Genomic DNA, 19333 nt, shown 5'->3' on the forward strand with positions numbered 1-19333 from the left:
GGGGGATGGTGGGGGGGGGGGGCTCCACGGGGGAGGGGGGGGGGGCCCAGCTGTGAAGTGTGAGGTGGCAGCACGAGGTCCCGGCGGTTGACAAGTGGCACAGTCGAGGATGCGCCTTGAGTACGAATCAATTACGCGCTCTGCCTTCTGCGCGACGCGAAGATGTAAAGACGCAAGCGGACGGCGTTGCACGCGGGCACGGCCCTCCGATGCGTTTGTCGGGTGGCACCGCTTGCGGCTCAATCCGTTGCACGATGCTGCGCGAGTTGGCAGGCTCCGTCTGTACTCTGCGAAACGTCGGACGTCGTCCGGAACGGCGCCGCGCGACGCAACGCGAGAGCGCGTCGGAGAGCTGTGCAGCGGAAACAGTCGAAAAAGTAACGACGACGACAACGACGCACAGCGATGATGGTCTCAGAAGGAATGAATCACAACGGAAACTTCGGAATTGGCCTCAGACTCGGGCTGCCCGGTGCTCAGTGTTGGATGAGGATCATCTAACTCAAAGCAGTGCGACTTAGCTGTGACGAAAGTGCTTTTGCCCATTACCTGAGGCGGAAAACACACAGCGATTGTTTGTTTACAAAAGATCATTTAATCAGCATTTCGTTGTTGTCGTAATGAGTCATTACTTTTACATTAAGCTCAATTAACACTCTGCAGCCAGATCAACATGCACGACGCGGATCTCTGCAGATTACCAAGCAATATAATTCTCACACACCACTAACCCCCGTGTAATGAGAAGCAATAATGATTCTGCTGCTAATTGTCATTATATTATAAATTGTGGTGACTCAAAGTGGTTTCGTAAATACGCCTCCTCGTTAATGAAGCATTGTGCTCCTTCAGATGTGAGGTTTGCAGCAATATTTTACACGCGACAAAGTCGTTATGGCACCTATGTACGCATATATATAGTTGATTCAAAGTTGTGATGGATTTTCTGATTTTCAAAAAGGTTCATCGCTTTAGAATTTGATTGTAAATAGTATCTGCAGCCCTTTGTCAATTCACTGCTTGGGGGTTATCTTCTTGGTTCTTTCGGTAAAGTCATGTAGAATGGAAATAATAAAATAATAAAAATAAACATAATAAAATAATTCTCACGACGTTTCGGCCACAACGCAAGCAGCTGTCCTCAGGTGGAGAACAGGTCTGTCGGAAAGACAGAGTCATTCAGACTGCTGCTTGCGTTGTGGCCGAAACATCGTGAGAATTATTTTATTATGTTTTATTTTTATTATTTTATTATTTCCATTCTACGTGACTTTACCGAAAGAACCAAGAAGATGAATCCCTGCAGTGACGAAAGCTTTCAATCGAAATTTGCTTGGGGTTTGTTTATCCATACTTCACCATGCTGGTCAATGTCCATTTGGGAACAATGGTCGGACCAAATTTCGATTTAAAGCTTTCGTGACTGCAGGAATTCATCTTCTTGGTTTTTTCGGTAAAGTCACGTAGAAGGGAAGTAATAAAATAATAAAAATAAAACATAATAAAATATTCTCACGACGTTTCGGCCACAACGCAAGCAGCCGTCCTCAGGTGAAGAACATGTCTGTCGATAAGACAGACTCTGTCTAATCAATTCACTTATCGACAGACATGTTCTTCACCTGAGGACGGCTGCTTGCGTTGTGGCCGAAACGTCGTGAGAATTATTTTATTATGTTTTTTTTTATTATTATTTTATTACTTCCCTTCTACGTGACTTTACCGAAAGAACCAAGAAGATGGTAGGACCAGTTTGGATATAATTCACCACAGCTGATACATGTTGCTTGGAATTGAACTTCAGGTAGCCGGGTTCATCGTGCGGTGTGCTAACCACTGCACCACTTTCTGCACTCCAAGTTCAAATTATGCATTGTCAATTCCACTTCCGATGTTGTTTAAGTATTTTCATCTTATAAAGCTGGTATCTCAAAATTTAAATTCTCACAGGTAAATCTATGCGACTATAATCGTGACAACTTCATTGTAGCAAGATTATTGTCTGCTTGCAAAGATGGGAAAAAACTAAGTTGTGGAAAAACATTTTACAGAAAATATTTCACAAACTTACAATTGCATATCACCATTAGCCATAACTTCTTTTGATAAATGGGCTCCTGAATATATATATGCAAGCCTTCACCTGTTGACTTATTGCTTCCCTTGCTGTGCTCAGTAAGTCAGTATTGATTTGTTATTCCAGTTGGAAATTGTACAAGCTTGGATGAGCTCTCCAATAGTGCATTGAGCAATAAAGGTTATTCATAGCCTGCAGTTAGAGATGGGAAAAGATCTAGAGTTTGTTACGCTGCCAATTCAGAGAGTACTACCAAATATCTGCTTCAATTATGGCCTCAATTGTTTTTGGCACATTTATGATGGCGTGCATGAATTCTTTTTTTTAGAAAGGGTCGCACTTAGTTGTTTTCCACGTGGTATGTCCACCTTCGATAATTACATTTAATATGAATATACTGAACCGTTAGCATAAAACGTGATGTCATATTCCAAGCTGAGTGGCCCAGCAGGTGTCCAATAAAGACACTCTTTCACGTGAGGTTTCTTGCTTAAACATTTGCTGCTCGATAATTTTAGTCTGGAAGGTCAATAGGTTGGTCAACTAGTAATTAAAAAATAGAAATGCGTCGAGATAGTGGGTTTTGCTTATTGCACGTTTACCCATGATGCTCCACAGCAATGCATGATGCGTTTGCGTAATGTGTTGATTTGTTTCCGTTAAATCTCACTCCATCATTTCGATGGGGCGCTCTTGCCAATACCATCTGGTAATCCAGTAGCATTTGTTGAATGCGCCTTTTCTACTGACGAGACATCAAGAGATCTAAATAATCCATAGTTTTCTTGCTTGAAAAAAATATTACTTGATAATATTGGTCTGGAAGGCCAATAGGCCGATGGACTAAAAATATACGTATTTTTTCTGTGTAGAGAGAGAAACAAAGTTCTGCTTATATATGATTAAATCCACTATGAATTTTCTCCGTTTATGTGTCTTTTGTCACCCCTATGTCAAGTGCGACAACTCATCTAGGAAAGGGAGAATGACTGCTGGTACCTTGTCTGCTGCGACCACGGCGATGCCTCGGCACTGGAGTGGGCACGCTACGGCCACGCCTTGGATCAGATGCGGCAGTTTTGCCTCCCGTATATAGCACCCCCAAGAAGGTGTCATGAACACATTAGTAAAAAAAATATCTACGTAAAATGCCCTCATATCTTACTTGTTTGTCTTAACTCCCTCAACAACAGAAGTCGACATTGTAAAGCTGACTTACGTCGACTGTTTAGTCAGTGGTTTTTGTTTAATTTTAGTCATAAAGTCAGTGTAGTCGGTGACAGCCAGTGGCATTTTAGTCAAGTCTTTGTGTATTTAGTCTAGTCAACTGAGGCAGTAAATAATGTAGTCCACTCTTACTTATTAAATATTTGCGTTAGGGAGCACGGATTTCCGTCCCATCCCGCAATTTTATCATATCAACAAAGCAGTGAACTCAGTAAATGTGTATATTCTTTATGCACATACTGTATAGCCAAATAACCATGTTGATATTCCTCGGTGCGCTGTAGAGTCTTTGTGAAGCTACGAAAATAGTCTCAGTCTCCGTCTTCATTCATACTCATTAATTTAATCTCATCACGGTCGGTCAAGCTTTGGTCTTTTGTGGGTCGCCAGTCATCGTCATGCTTGATGAGTTCCGTTCCACGTATAGCCATCTTTGAACTAAAATGAAAGAAAAAAAACTTTGTTGATAAATGTTTTCGTCACTAATTTCGTTAACAAAAAATGAACGCTGGCCAATGTCTGAGATTGTCGTCAAAGCGTTTCCTGAGGAGGCAAAAATTGTTACTCGGGAATAGGCAACGGGTCATATTTACGCGTGCTGTGCTCGATCTATATTAGCTTCCCCGCACATGTTTCAATTTGCACAAAACAAATCAATAAACAGCAGAATGATTTGCCAAAACCTTGAAGGCCCCAAAGGTTTTATGGTGATCACAACATCTCTGTTATCATTTGCACTGCACTCAAGGAAGATGATTTCTTCAATGTGGCATTAGACTTTCTGAAAATTGCATCAAGTATGATGGATCTAACACAGCAACAAAGACTACAGAGCAAGATAGGAAGGTTTCTGCAAAATAATAAAAGCATGCATTGTCTTATTGAGACCAATGCCTTCATACAAACCATCAACTATACGAGTAATTGTGTGATCAATGTTCAATCATGAAAACAATAATATTACAAATTACCGGACATGATGGTCTAGTATTGCTGCTTTGATTATTCATTTAAACATAGGTGTTGTACTCAGCGAGACATCACTTTTGTCTCCGCCAACCTTCTTTCTTTGAAGTAAAACATGTAAACAGACAGCCCTCGGATTCCTTTGTGGTCTCCATGGTAGTCTGCACTCGAATTTCCAGCTGTTCACTGCGTCCAACCTTCCCGACTTTCTCAACCCTCACACTCCATTTATGTATTTTAGAAACTAAATGTATTTTACTTAAAAACCCATCAGTGCTGGAAATGAATTTCTGGTAGCCACATCTTTGAGGTTGTGGGTTCTCATGGGGTTAATAAGTGTCACAGTAGGATATAAAAAAGACGAAGAATACCCCATAATTTGAACAAACTATTGTGCCAAGCACTGTTTCCAAACACCTATTAAGGCAGACAGGGTACACAAGGGGATGGTCGGCCCAGAATCACATCCACCCGCCTTTGTCTCTTCAAGTGCTGATGTTTACATACCACAGAAGGGTGCTCGTTTGAGGCTGAGTTGAGCTAGGTGGAGGTCCTGGACTGTTCTGATATCACTCACTGCTCGATGTTAGACGTGGCCAGGAATTCATCTCAGGTTATCGAGTTTGTAGCTGTGTGCACACACCACTCCTGGCACCGTTCAATGTCTAGCAGTGTAAAAGTGCACGCAAAAATACACAAAGACAAAGATCCCCCGTATAGCCTTTACTGTACATACTCTTTGGGTCTTTCGGTACAGTAACGTAAATATAAAAATACAAAAAAATCACGGCGTTTCGATCGCAACACAAGCAATCGTCTTCAGGTGAAAAAATACAGCAGGAGGTCATATAGGTTTGAGAGGGGTGCAACCCAAGGGTAAGTGGGCGGGGCTAGAGATGTAATTTGCATGTAAATGTAAGATCGGAGAGCCTAATATCCCTCGCGACTACGGTGCCGAAGAGGCGGCCATTGTATTGCTAGAGATTAGAGATTAGCATGCTGGTGGTCTCTCACAGTGCAGCGGCCAACGCCGCAGCTTTTGTTGCCCACAAGGTGGCGATGTGCCCGCTTCTCTGACACTGAGATGCCAATCTTCTCATTAACACAGCCGCTGATTGCGGGAGCCGTCTCACATTGACATGCTAATCTCTGATCTCTAGCAATACAATGGCCGCCTCTTCAGCACCGTAATCGCGAGGTACATCAGGCTCTCCGATCTTACATTTACATGCAAATTACATCTCTAGCCCCGCCCACTTACCCTTGGGTTGCACCCATCTCAAACCTTTATAACCTCTTGCTGCAGCAGCTCTTCCGCTACATTTCTCCTGCCTCAGCAGTTCGCCTGCTGTATTTTTTCACCTGAAGACGATTGCTTGCGTTGCGATCGAAGCGTCGTGATTTATTAAAATTATTTTTCTATCTACGTGACTTTACCGAAAGACCCGAAGAGTATGAATTCCTGCAGTCACGAAAGCTTTAAGTGAAGATTTTGGGGCAAGTGCTGTTAGCACGCACCTATGAAGGGCATTACGGTACACAAAGGGGTGGGTGGTCAGCACCACGCCCGACCGCCTTTGTCTCCCCAGATGGGATGTTTACACCCCACACCAGGTACTGATTTGAGGCTGAGTCGATCTAGGGAAGAACTAGGACCGGTTCAGATAACCGTCATTGATGTTGGCCATGAGCGAGAATCGAACTCGGGTCGCCAGGTTCATTGCATAGTGTGCTAACTGCTACACTACCGCTCCCTACACACTCACACACACGTACACATGCACGCACACTAATCGTGTATTATGTGTAGAGTAACAAATGCAGTAACAAACTTGTAAGAAAAAACTAATTAGTCAAGTGAGTAATGTAACCTTTAACAGAACAGTTTCAAGGGGGAAAAATAACAACTACAAACCTGGTCATAGAACTTTAGGTCCTTTTAATTCAACAAAAATATTCATTCATCACCAAATTTTTAATGAACAGCAAAGGGTACTGCACAATTAAGACTCTGGTGTTTTGCATAAATTGAAAATGTCGCTTCCAATAGCACGACAATTATAATTGTCCCTGCACAAAAGTGTACAGAACCCATCCTGAAACAAACAGTGCTTAAGTCAGTTTATAAACATTTGGCTTGAATTAAAACTGCTTTCCTTTAATCTACTCATATTTACGTCTAATGTACATCTCTCTCTGTTATTTCTACTTGGGGTTAAAATCACGGCTAAAGCAACGCACATAATTTTTTACCCCCCCCCCCCCCCTAGTGTAAATCTGTGCGTGCGTGTGTCTATATAAATACTTTCCCGGGACACCACATGATGTTTCTTGGCTAATTCCCCATCCTCGTGGTGTGAAACATGCGGATATTATTTCACACACCACCTTGTCCCCCCACCTCATCCAGCCAGCATAGAAAAAGCTGCACGTGTAGGATCGCTGAAAGGTGTATCCTATCATTGATATTTTCTCCTCCACAATCAGCTGGAGAATAATAACTATAAAGATTACGGATTTAAATTAAATGGGTACATAAAATACACAAATCCCTTCAGCCCAGTCGTGTGACCGTGTGCAAAAGGGGCGACAGGTGGCATAGCAAACTCAGGGTGGGGCATGTGTCACTCAGTGGTAACAAGTATAACCCGTAAAAACAAAGTTTTTCACTATAAATCCTTTATATGCGTGGCATCGGGGCGGCTAGAGTCCTCTCGTCCTCTGGCTTGAAATGGCTGCCACCTATGGGTCAGATGATTGTCTGGCAGCATTAAACAATTGGTAATTAAATATTTAAAAAAAAATCCCTAAACAGTGTAAAATTTAGGAAAAATGTTTTCACGAAAATGCATTGTCACGCACAATGAGTCTGTGTGCAAAATGTCAGCTCGATTGGATCACGGGAAGTGGGTTAAAAAACGACCGAAAGATTTGCACGGTCCTAAGCAAGCAAGCGAACTTAATATAAAGGTTTAACACGTAGGCTTTCGCGACCAATGGATGATTAATATAAAGGATTAAAAAAAACAACAACTTTAAGTCGACTTTAAATGAGTAGCAATATATATCTGCTATTGTCTATCATGCATTCTGCTCCAGCTCTGACACCCTACGTAAATGTAACGACATATTTTCACTTGACTACAAATGAACCCCAATACCTTGTTGATCTTGTGAGGCAGCAAACACCATCACGCAAACTCCGGTGGTCATACTCACAGCAGCGTCTTTTGGCTCACCATCGAACAAAGACGGTCACCCCATCGCGCACTTTCAGATGCGCTTCTGCGGCCGTCTGGAACGCTCTTCCTGCCGATATGAGGAAGCCACTGGAGCTTTGAACTTTTAAATCATCTACATTGAAAACTATTTTCTTTACAACTGCCTTTTGAGTTTAGCTTGTTGTCCTTCCCCCCGCACCTCTGATCGGCACAGTTGACTACGGATGGAGCAAAATAAGTTCAACATACATACATGAGTGACTCGTCACGGTGACTGTTACATCAGTGAGTGTGTTTGGGCAGGACATATTCGCTCAAATGATCTATGGCCGTTGGGCAAGACCGGTGATGGATTGACAGCCAAGGAAGGGACCGTGCAGAGATGAAGGAATGCATGTATGGTGAACTTCTTTCGCACCTTACATAGCCAACCGTGCTAATCGTGACGAGCTAATCGGGATGTGATTAGCCCACTCGCAACAGCACGATGCGCCGTGGCATCGCGGGAACATGGGGGAGCGGCGGAGATGTATGGAGGCCTTCATCTAGCAGTGGATAGAACATTCCAGGCGATCACTTAATGAGGGAATGCGGCGATGAACATGAATGATTCAGCAGGCTGAACGAGAATTGCTTTGACTGAGCGAGGGTGACATTTTTTATTAAATCTACCACGAAACGAACGCTCACTCGCATGGACGCATAATGCCTATAAACAGTCGTGGTGCTTTGATGACTCACCGAGTGAATGCCTATGCTTTTTGAGGAGTGCCACTTGAGAGAACAAGTGAAAATGTAATGTTCCCTGCTTGATCTTAGAGGTTTCTCAAAAAATAAAGTACAGGACACCTCGTGATGTTAGTGGTTGTACCTGTGACATTTTTGAGATGCATAAAGTACATACATGACCATCACATCACCTACGTTTCACATCAACCACCCCTGCCCGGTACAGCGTTTGTGCGTGGTGTGACTGCCCTTATCCAAAAGGTGTTTACATATCTGACCCTTCTCTCATATCCGCCAATGCAGTACCTTTCATCCCCAGCGAGTCGGACATGCGACGTTTTACCGTAACGTATGCATCTTAGCGGTTTCATAGGCGCAACTAAAGACATCTGCTGCTGTGCTTGATTATCCTTGCCTACTTGTTTTCCATCAGCAATGTGTCAGTCTACTGCTAGATAAATGCATCCCCATGCCAGATCAGTAATGGAGCAGGTAAATGGACCCAACTCTACCATGCCAGTTGGTACAGATTGGAGAAGGTGGCAAATGGGAGGAACGGACAGAGGCGTGAATCCAAGATAATTGACACAGCGACTCAGACTTTATTTTATCCGGTAAGGCCCATTGAGCTAAGCAGTTCTTTTTAGAAGGACACTGTTGTCACTGATGTTAGCTGTGGCTGCGAATGAAATTCGCTTCGCTCATGAGTGCAGCGTGCTAACCACCGTACCGTCACTCCACTCAGGACTAATTTTTTACGAGAATGTCATCTTGCAAAAAAAAATAATTCATTACATTTACAATAGCAGTTGAAACTCTACATTAAGGAAGGGTTATTTTTTTCTTTGGAATATAATATTTGTTTCCCCAACCCCCACCCCCGATGCTTGTTTCAAGTTTGCTATCGGCATGAAAATAGGAAATGCCGATTTTCTGTTGCAGAGCAGTGCATCACACAGTGCTAGAGAATGCCCCACAGGAGTTGATATCAGAGAAATATGTTCCGAGTCCCTTGAAGTTGACCCCCTTTGTTCACATTATGGATGCTACAATTCGCCCATGCACATTGCTATGCAAATGTTTCAAGCGCGAATGTCCAAAGACCAATATTTTTGTTGCGAAATTTTGTGAACAACCAACGATACATTCGTTGCTATCTTCTTGGTTCTTTCGGTAAAGTCACATAGAAGGAAAATAATAAAATAATAAAAATTAAACAAGCAGCCGTCTTCAGGTGGAGAACAGGTCTCGGCAGACCTGTTCTCCACCTGAAGACGGCTGCTTGCGTTGTGGCTGAAACGTCGTGAGAATTATTTTATTATGTTTTATTTTTATCATTTTATTATTTTCCTTCTACGTGACTTTACCGAAAGAACCAAGAAGATGGATCCCTGCAGTCACGAAAGCTTTAAATCGAAATTCGTTGCTATGTTTGTGCAATCAAGGGTGAAATGGTTGAGATCGTTAACTAGCTCCACTTAAGAACATAGTTTAATATCAGGTGGCTACCCAGATTGAAATCCAGGATCTCAATTGTCGCCAGCTTAGTGCTCTGACCCGTGAGCCATTTGGCTCCGTTAGGAATGGTTAATTTCGACTGCATTCCCCTAGATCAGCGGCCGGGAACCTATGGCTCGCGAGCCATATATGGCTCTTCCGGTGACGGCATATGGCTCCCCGACAATTTTGAGTTGGAAAAAATAATAATAATATTAATAAAAAAATAAAAAATCAGTTTGGAACTGATATTGTTTAATAATAGTGTGTCATTTTAAAGTAAACAGAAATTAGTTTTGAAGCTAAATTTCACTGGTCACGCCTGCATGAAGCTCAACCTCACCACGTATGAACCAGACTACAAGGCCATCAGCAAAACCATGCAGCACCAGAAGTCGCATTAAAAGTAAGACATATTTAATTTATTATACGTTAAAAATACTATATGGCTCTCAATGAAATATATTTAGAAATATTTGGCTTTTATGGCTCTCCCAGTCAAAAAGGTTCCCGACCCCTTGCCCTAGATTAAACCTGGCTGTGTTTCTGGGACTGTTGATGGTTATATTCACGTTCGAAAGACATCCTGTTCACTGCAATTAAGATGCAAGGGGCCCATAAGTGTGTATCATACATTATTAAACAATCATAATTGGACAGCAGTTTGAGCTAGAGAGATAAAACTACACAACACACACACACACTTGGTAGTAAGGCAGTTTAATCGCTTGAGTTTCATGTCTCTAAACCTCCCCATGTTTGCCGCGGTATTGGTGACACAGAGCTCGGGTGAGCGATCGTCTCAAATGCGTCCGTTAAGAATGTCCACATTCAGTGAGGCTTTTTTTTTACCATATACAGTATGTATTTAAAAAATAAATTTTGTACATACACAATATGTTGCACAATTCAACCACATCTATTATAAAACTCCGGCGCTCCGTTTGTCCGTCAACTAAATTATAAGAGAGCATTTCAGAAGGCCTGAATAACAAAGTTATGGAAAGTGGACCCCCCCCCGCCCCCCACAAGTGTGGGGGTAAAAAGTTGATCCAACAGGTTGACAACAATTGTCGACCCCCCCCCCTTCCCTCCAATTTTTTTTCATTTCCCTCTCTGCCTACATAAAAGTTAGTAGAATCTGCAGACATTGTATGGGGACGGGGTGGAGAGGACATCAGTGGGGGCGACGGGCGAGAAGCCATAGGCCAGAGGTCGCAACCGGGTACCCGATACCCGTACCCTACCCGATACCCGGCTACCCGTACCCGGCCGGGTACGGGTACGGGTACCCGTTTGTGACCCTGGTGCGGCCGGGTACGGGTACGGGTAGGCCGTGAGTCACTGGTGAGTAACCGTTGGTCACTTATATCGGGTAGGGTACGGGTACGGGTAGCGTACGGGTACCCATACCTGGCCGGGTACGGGTACCCGTTTGCGACCCTGGTGCGGCCGGGTATGGGTACGGGTAAGGAATCAAAACCCGTTTGCGACCCCTGCCGTAGGCCGCAGAAATTCTCGTCGTTCAAACTTTTTTTTGGCAACAAAACTGTAACCTTTTTACGAGGAATCATGTCTGCATTAACCACAATACTTGTGGTCAGAATGCTGTATTTTTTGTTTGCATTCTGACCACAAGTATTGTGGTTAATGCAGTAACATGATTTCTCGTAAAAAGGTTTCAGTTTTGTTGTTAGAAAAAAGGGTAAAAACCTATTCTCATGCTCTGTAATTATACACCTTTAAGAATGGATGCTACCGTTATGAAGGCACTGCATATATGCATCATTGTGGTAATTACCTCTGATAATGCATGACGCTATAAACGGTAAAGGCCGTGGCTGATAATTCAATGCCATTACTTCTAATCGAGCAATAAATAATTACATTACATGAAGTTATTTTTAACTACCTTCATTCGAATGCACAATGACAACATCGATGCAGAGAATAGGCTTATTGTAATGCTCAAGCCACTGTGTATTCAAAAATTCTGTTAAAGTCAAGAGTTACGGTTAAACGATCTTAAGCAGACATGTGGTGGAAGGCATACTGAACAGACTCAATGTATAACTCAATTAACTCCAACTTATCGAGACCAAGAGGTAAATGGGAACAGGAGAAAACCCTACACTGTTTACAAAGCACCACCAAAATAAATAAACGTTTGTGCTGGAAATGGCATCACCCATGCTTGAAATCTTACCTTCGAGTCGTATGATTCACAGCATTTTATGCCAGCTCAATCGAGAGATGTTTATCCATAGCGAGAATTCATATACCTACCACATCTGTTTCGCTCACAAGGTTTCCAACCAGGCACTATTGTTTTTTTATTATTTCGCTTTCTTTACCCAACAAAGCCTTCCTAAGTCTCAATAATCTTGCTCAGGAGGGTCCTAACAAGTTGCTGCAGTATTGGGCAATGTTGCCGAGCGTAATCCAAATTTGAGTATTTTGCAGGTAATTCTTCACCGTTGGGATGTTGGACCAATACCAGCTACAATTCACGTTTTTTTTTGTAGCTATGCGAGGGAAAATGGAGAGAAGACCCACGCAGAACAGGGGGAGAACGTAACAACTTTCTGCTGAAAGGTTCCCGAGCAGAAGTCGCAAACGGGTTTTGATTCCTTACCCGTACCCGTACCCGGCCGCACCAGGGTTGCAAACGGGTACCCGTACCTGGCCGGGTACGGGTAGCCGGATATCGGGTAGGGTACAGGTATCGGGTACCCGATTGCGACCTCTGGGATGAAGCCATGTTGCAGGCGCGGGTGGGTTGATTCTAGGAACTTGAATTGTGAGAAGAGACAAGACGTTGGGAAATGAGTGACAAACGGTTACTCACCAGTGATTCACGGCCTACCCGTACCCGTACCCGGCCGCACCAGGGTCGCAAACGGGTACCCGTACCCGGCCGGGTATGGGTAGCCGGGTATCGGGTAGGGTACGGGTATCGGGTACCCGATTGTGACCTCTGTTCCCGAGTCAGGAATCGAGCCCAGGTCCTTCTTGTTGTGAGGCCTGACTGTCACCTTGCCACCCAAACACCAGTCTCTACTTCCGGTATTTCCCTCCACGTTTAGAAACACGTGTTTAAAGTATTTGGTTGCAATACATTTCCACGTGATAAGCCACTTCGTTGAAGCTATCATTTGTGGCCAGTTCACTTCTGAAAACGAGCAATATAGCTCAGCGGGCCTTACCTGATTAAATAAAATAAAAAGTTTAGTTTTAGTTTAAATAGCAGTACATTGCATTACATGTCACAGGGCAACGGAGGTGCAGTGCACAATTTTTACTAAACATTTTATTTTTTATTTTACCAGGTAAAGCCCACTGAGCTACATAGCTCTTTTTCAGAAGCGACTTGGCCACAAATGATAGCTTCAACGAAGTGGCTTATCGTGTGGATATTTATTGCAACCAAATACTCTCAACAGATGTTTCTAAATGTGGAGGGAAATACCGGAGGACACAGAGAAAAATCCACGCGGTCACGGGGAGAGAAACATGCAAACTTCAAATATACAGGCGTCAGGATCGTACCCACGACCTCTTGTATACCAGGCGAGGTATTTACTACCACTGTGGCACCACAATAAACCCAGTGACCCCATTCCTGTTCCTGGCCATGGCTGTTATCAGTGATGAGGGCTCTCCCACTACACTAATGTGCACCGATCAACCTGGTGAAGCATGATCAAGCAACCTCCCCCCCCCCCCTCACAACCAACGCAGCATGGGGCAGCCGCCAGCCAGCAATGGATTGACAAGAGGGCGATAAATGATGACCGTTATTATTGTCACTTTGGGACAGTTTTGCCAACACGCTTCTGTCTGGCTCAGCACAGATAGAATTAGTCCTAACCCCTGTAAGCCATCATGAATCAATAATCTGGGCCTTTATTAAAAAGTGTTAATTCCAAATGACACCACGATGCAAATTCACTGACACACATTGACCAACGGCTATCTACAATGCCGTTTGATCTCATGCGCCTACAGACATCGCCACAACGCATCCAATATTTTATGCATGGGTGGCGGACTTTCATCATTTTCAGATTTGTAGATTCTGCACCCGGCAGTATAAATGGGTACGGCAGAGTTCGTCTTTTGGAAGGTCACGTGTGGTGGGGTAAAGTATGGTTGCTCCACCTTTTCCAAGATGTCTGGCGAGTGTGAAAGAGTAGGCCAAATGTCCTCTGAAGAGCTCCCTCTAGCGGCGTCCTTTCTGCCGACAGTGGTGTGAGCAAGCAATATCAGCGCTGGACCTTTACGCCAGAGGTCGCAAACGGGTTTTGATTCCTTACCCGTACCCGGCCGCACCCGTACCCTACCCGTACCCGCCGGGTACGGGTAGGGTACGGGTATCGGGTACCTGATTGCGACCTCTGGGATGAAGCCATGTTACAGGCGCGGGTGGGTTGATTCTAGGAACTTGAATTGTGAGAAGAGACAAGACGTTGGGAAATGAGTGACAAACAGTTACTCACCAGTGACTCACGGCCTACCCGTACCCGTACCTGGCCGCACCAGGGTCGCAAACGGGTACCCGTACCCGTACCCGTACCCGGCCGGGTACGGGTAGCCAGGTATCGGGTAGGGTACGGGTATCGGGTACCCGGTTGCGACCTCTGCTTTACGCTGTTTTTTTTTACATACCGCATATGTCACCGTGGCCTGAAAGAGAACGAAAAAACCCGAAACTCCGGTACCTTACTTGTTTCACTGTGGTCTAAAGGTCAGGATAGTAATGAACTTTTGGCCATGGGTCCCTTGGGAAAGACAGAGAAGTGCGTGTGGTATTTATAATTTTATTTTATTTTCCTTCTTCCACTTGCAAAGCTGCCTTCTAAGCTCATGGGACATTGGACATGGATTAAAGTTTTACTGCTTTCTACGTGGGCACTTTCTCTTCCACCGAGATCCTAGCATCACCTACATATCTTCTTTATGTGCCGAATGATTGATTTTATCAAGGTTCTCAGAGAAACTACACAGTCGCACCTATCTCACTGTGGGCGGTTGTTTTTCGTCAATCTCAGAAACAAAACGTTCAACATTTCGGTTCACAAAAAGACCCATATTTGATTTTTTCATATATTGTATCAAAACTACAATAACTCATATGCAATATTTATTGTTTACACTTGATAAATTTAGCATGTCACTAAAGTCGACCGATGTCAACCAATAAATGTATGCTACTAATATCGTGACTGCTTTAAAAATGAATGTGAAAGCATTTAAATACAAAAAATACATAATTGACCTTGGATTTAAATAAACGTAGAGAATACAGATTACAGAAAAACCCAACAAAGGTAATGCTTTTATGCATGCCTTTTAATCTATATTTTGACGTGTAAATAATGTCATGCTACTGTAAATAAATAAACAAACTATGACGGCCCTGTATTCTATTTTTGTGTGAAATGGTTTGTGTACCATGAAGCTCACCGTGACCTATGAACTATGAACCTGAGTTTGATTCCAGGTCACAGCTGACTCCAGTGGAGAATGATAACTGAACCATTTTTCTCGGCGCCCACGTTAATAACCTACATTGACCACCAAGAACTGCAATGCGCGACATGACATGTAGAGACTTTCGTCCAATAACGGATTAATAATGGCCTGCATATTGCATATAACATCACAGTTGTGAGTACAATAAATACAAGTTCAATATTTCTATAGCAAATCTTTTTTGAATGTTAATTGTGGTTTCTTGGCTCAACATGTACTGTGCAAAATGTTCCACAGCTATATTGATGAATTCCATTTTCACAATACGTGCAGAAACGTAACAACACACGCACACACAATTTACTCTTATAACAAAATACAACCATTTCCAGACATATTCCAATAATACTATTATTGTTTCATCCTGACTGAAGATTCGAAAATGCAATACATCACGAAAAATGTTTTACAGGCATTGAAAATAATGTTGTGCAAATTGCTTACCTGCCTGTAACTGACAGGAACTAGTCAAAGCCTAACGGTGTCTAAGCAACAACATGGGTCCTTTCCCATCCTGAAACATTTATTCACTGCTTTGGCAGGAGGCAGATAACAGAATACAAAATGATTTGATTGAAAAATCAGTCAAAGACTTGTGGGGGCTCTATCTCCCAGCTATTGCCTCCCGTGTCAAATCCATTAAGGATGGTGACATGGCATACTAATGAAAAACTTCACGTGGACACCTTCCAAAGGAATATTTACTAGGGTCTCCAAAATATTGTCACTCATTGACTTACACGCTAAATCTCCATTGCATATGCATTGAATCTTATCCCTGCATTCCATTTTACCATTCATAGCTGTAGCAAGCTGATTTGAATGTTTATTTTCTTGTATGCTTTTTTTTTATTGGACTGTTCAATATTCTGCGGCACAATTAACTTGTGTTTTGCGTAATGCGTCGTTCAAAAAGGCAATGGCTCTGGAATTATTTCAACGTGTATGAAGTCTGACTGCAAGATTTACTCGTTTAAATTTTAAGGTTGTCAGTGTTTCATCCTTTATGAACATATCAGATGCTTTATACCAGAAACACCTTTAAGAGACAAGGTAATTCTTCATGGAAAAAATATATCAGTGAAATTACCCTTCACTAAACAGTATTAAATAAAGTAACTGCAAAACTCACATATATATATTATTTCTGTGCACTGAAATATATTTTGATGTGCAGAATACAGAGCTGCTTTGAATTACTGAACATAAACATTGCATTGAAGAGCAATGCACAAGTGCTTCTATTGGAATATGCAGATATGATTGTAATATATATGGATTGTGGTGATGTTAAAACCAATCACATCTGATAAATGATGAGTTTTCATTTTATTTATTTGAAGCTTTCGTGACTGCAGGAATCCATACTCTTTGGTTCTTTCAGTAAAGTCACGTAGGTAGAAAAAATATATATATAATTTTTTATGAAAAATAGTATATATATTTTATTTTTCTACCTACGTGACTTTACCGAAAGAACCTAAGAGTATTTATTTTATATTGATTAGTATTACCACCACAGACATGGCAGTGAAGGTTATTTTAGACTGTACGAGTAGCAGAGGCAGAAAGGAGGCTCCCATTTGTGTGGAGACAAATGGGTGGTTAAGGTGGGGAGGTGTGTTTGCTGGGGAAGATAGAGTGGGAGTGATGAGATGAGTTCAAAGACATATGCCAAAACAAGGCCATAAATGATTTCAAGACAATACCCACCCATGTTCAACAGTAGTAATATGAGGACATCATAAAAAGCTAATGATAGTAATAACACAACGACAGTAAACCACTCTTAACGTGCGTGTGCCTACCCATAACTTCTTCATGTCACTTCTATCCCTGTGGGAAATTTAATAATAAAGGGATCATTATCACGAGGTTCTATATAACAACACCTCTGGTCGCAGTTTAACTATTGCTGCACGACTAAATGGCTCATTGGGATGGTATAAATGAGATATTAGCCTGATGAATATCAGGGTAAATATACATTATTGCGGTGATTAGTTTAAAGATATACAGTATGATCTAGAATTGTCATATAGGTGCTGGTAACTGATTTCAAAAGCATGCCAAGCATTGACTGATACCAACTCAACTATTTATTGCATATAAACTTTGAATGTAAACTAAATGAATAAATAAGTGTAATACGTAATTTTAATAGCGGCAATCTGGTTTTGTAGGCTGTGTATTTTTACATGCACAAATGGCACGTGAGTAAATCAAATCTACATCAAGTGGGCTACTATGCATATTAAAATTCGATTTTTTTTTAAACAAACATTTAAAAAAATCCAAAGGGTTTCTTACGAGCAGGATATTAAAAGGTAAATGGTTAGCAATTGCGTCAAGGGTTAACACTGCATTACATGATGGCAAGGTTATGGGCCCTCTGAGTTTTCATTAATGACACCCAATGGTGATTGCTCAGCCTATTAATCTTGTGATATAATCTAGCCTCTCAAAATTGTTGTTTATGGGTGACAAGCCACGAGTTGCTTAATCTTCGTGTACACACAAGGATGCACGAGATAAATAATTGAAGAATCTTATTGGAGATCACAACAGCGCATAACTTACAAATCCAATACCAACATGATCCCAGCTTGTTCTTTGGCATAGAGGACTCGCTAAACATAAGTGTTCCTGACGGATGTGATCAAGCCACTCACTGTCGTGTAATTCACAACATCCTAAATTGGCGTTTAATGTAACACTGGTGCGTTGTATCAAATTGAACATCTCAACCAATACGGAATGACTGAGCACTGCAAAAAAAGAAACCACTGCAAGCAAAACAGGACACCAATGGCTTATTGATTAGATTATCTCGCTTTCAATTGGTTCAAGATACATTTATTCTATCAAATTGGCATTTAATTACAAAGAGGTGATTGTTTTGCTGAGATGCTGAAATTCACGGTGTTATGGTATTAGTGTTAGCACACTGATGCAGTAATCTCTGGTGACTATTGGAGTAGAGTAACCGTTGGGTGACTCATCACAGTTCTGTAATAATGGTTTATTTACTCTATGTGTTGTTAATTTATGTATATTTTTTTACTGACAAACACTTATAGGCTATACATAACAACAACTGCTCAGTATCGTCATATATTTTTGACTTGTTTATATATATAATTTTTAAAAAATATATATATTTTAAAAATTATATATATCATATTTTTTTATATATACGTATTATAAATACCCACCACCCTCACCTAGGCCGAAGAAAATCTATGCAAATCGTATTGTTAGATTAATGCACTTTAAACAAAACCCGAATGTTTGATTGCGAGGGCTTTCACCAGAAACCATGTATTTTAATTTATTCATTCTGACTTAAAGATTTAAAACTAGAGTATATTAATTGGTTAACCCTTGTACCTGCATTCTAAAACGCTCGCAGTATTGAGCTTTACTACATCGGCTCACAAATCGGAAATGAAAAAAATAAACGTTTTTTTTATTGTTTAATGCATTGCTAAGCTCGTTAATTCAGCTACGATGGGACCCCTTTCGCAAGACTTAAGTAGGAATCCTACTTAATGCCCATGCAGCGGTGGTAGCGTGATGGTGGATTCCTGTAAAATTCCATGTATTACCCAGCTGAGGTGTGAACGGAATGGATATAACATGGTTAGGCCTGGCTAAACATTAGATTTTTTTTCTGGCGGATGAAGAGATAGGGTGGAGGAAAGCCATTGCACACCCTGAAATGCACACATTAGCGCATGCGCTGTGTTAGTTTGACACAGGTTCCATAGTTTCTCATCCGAGTAATCAGACTTCTAACGGGGTCAAGGTTATTGTAATGGCACGGTGGTCGTCAAATAGTGTCACATTTTGAAAAGTCATATTTTTAATAGATGTTTTTGACAAACGATCCCACAGGCGTTCTACGCTTTTATCTTATCTTTGAATGTTTAATTTCGTTCGTACAAACTCAAACAATAAAATGCTCGATTGTAGTACGCTTGTGTGAAAAGAAATGGACAGACACGTATCTGTGCTTTGCCGTAGGATGTGGCTTTTCGTGCAATTAATTTACTGCACATCGAATCGATTTGCACAAACT

The sequence above is a fragment of the Lethenteron reissneri genome, chromosome 19 (assembly GCF_015708825.2).
Source record: "Lethenteron reissneri isolate LAM-NWPU_2019-01 chromosome 19, ASM1570882v1, whole genome shotgun sequence".
Taxonomy (NCBI): Eukaryota; Metazoa; Chordata; class Hyperoartia; order Petromyzontiformes; family Petromyzontidae; genus Lethenteron; species Lethenteron reissneri.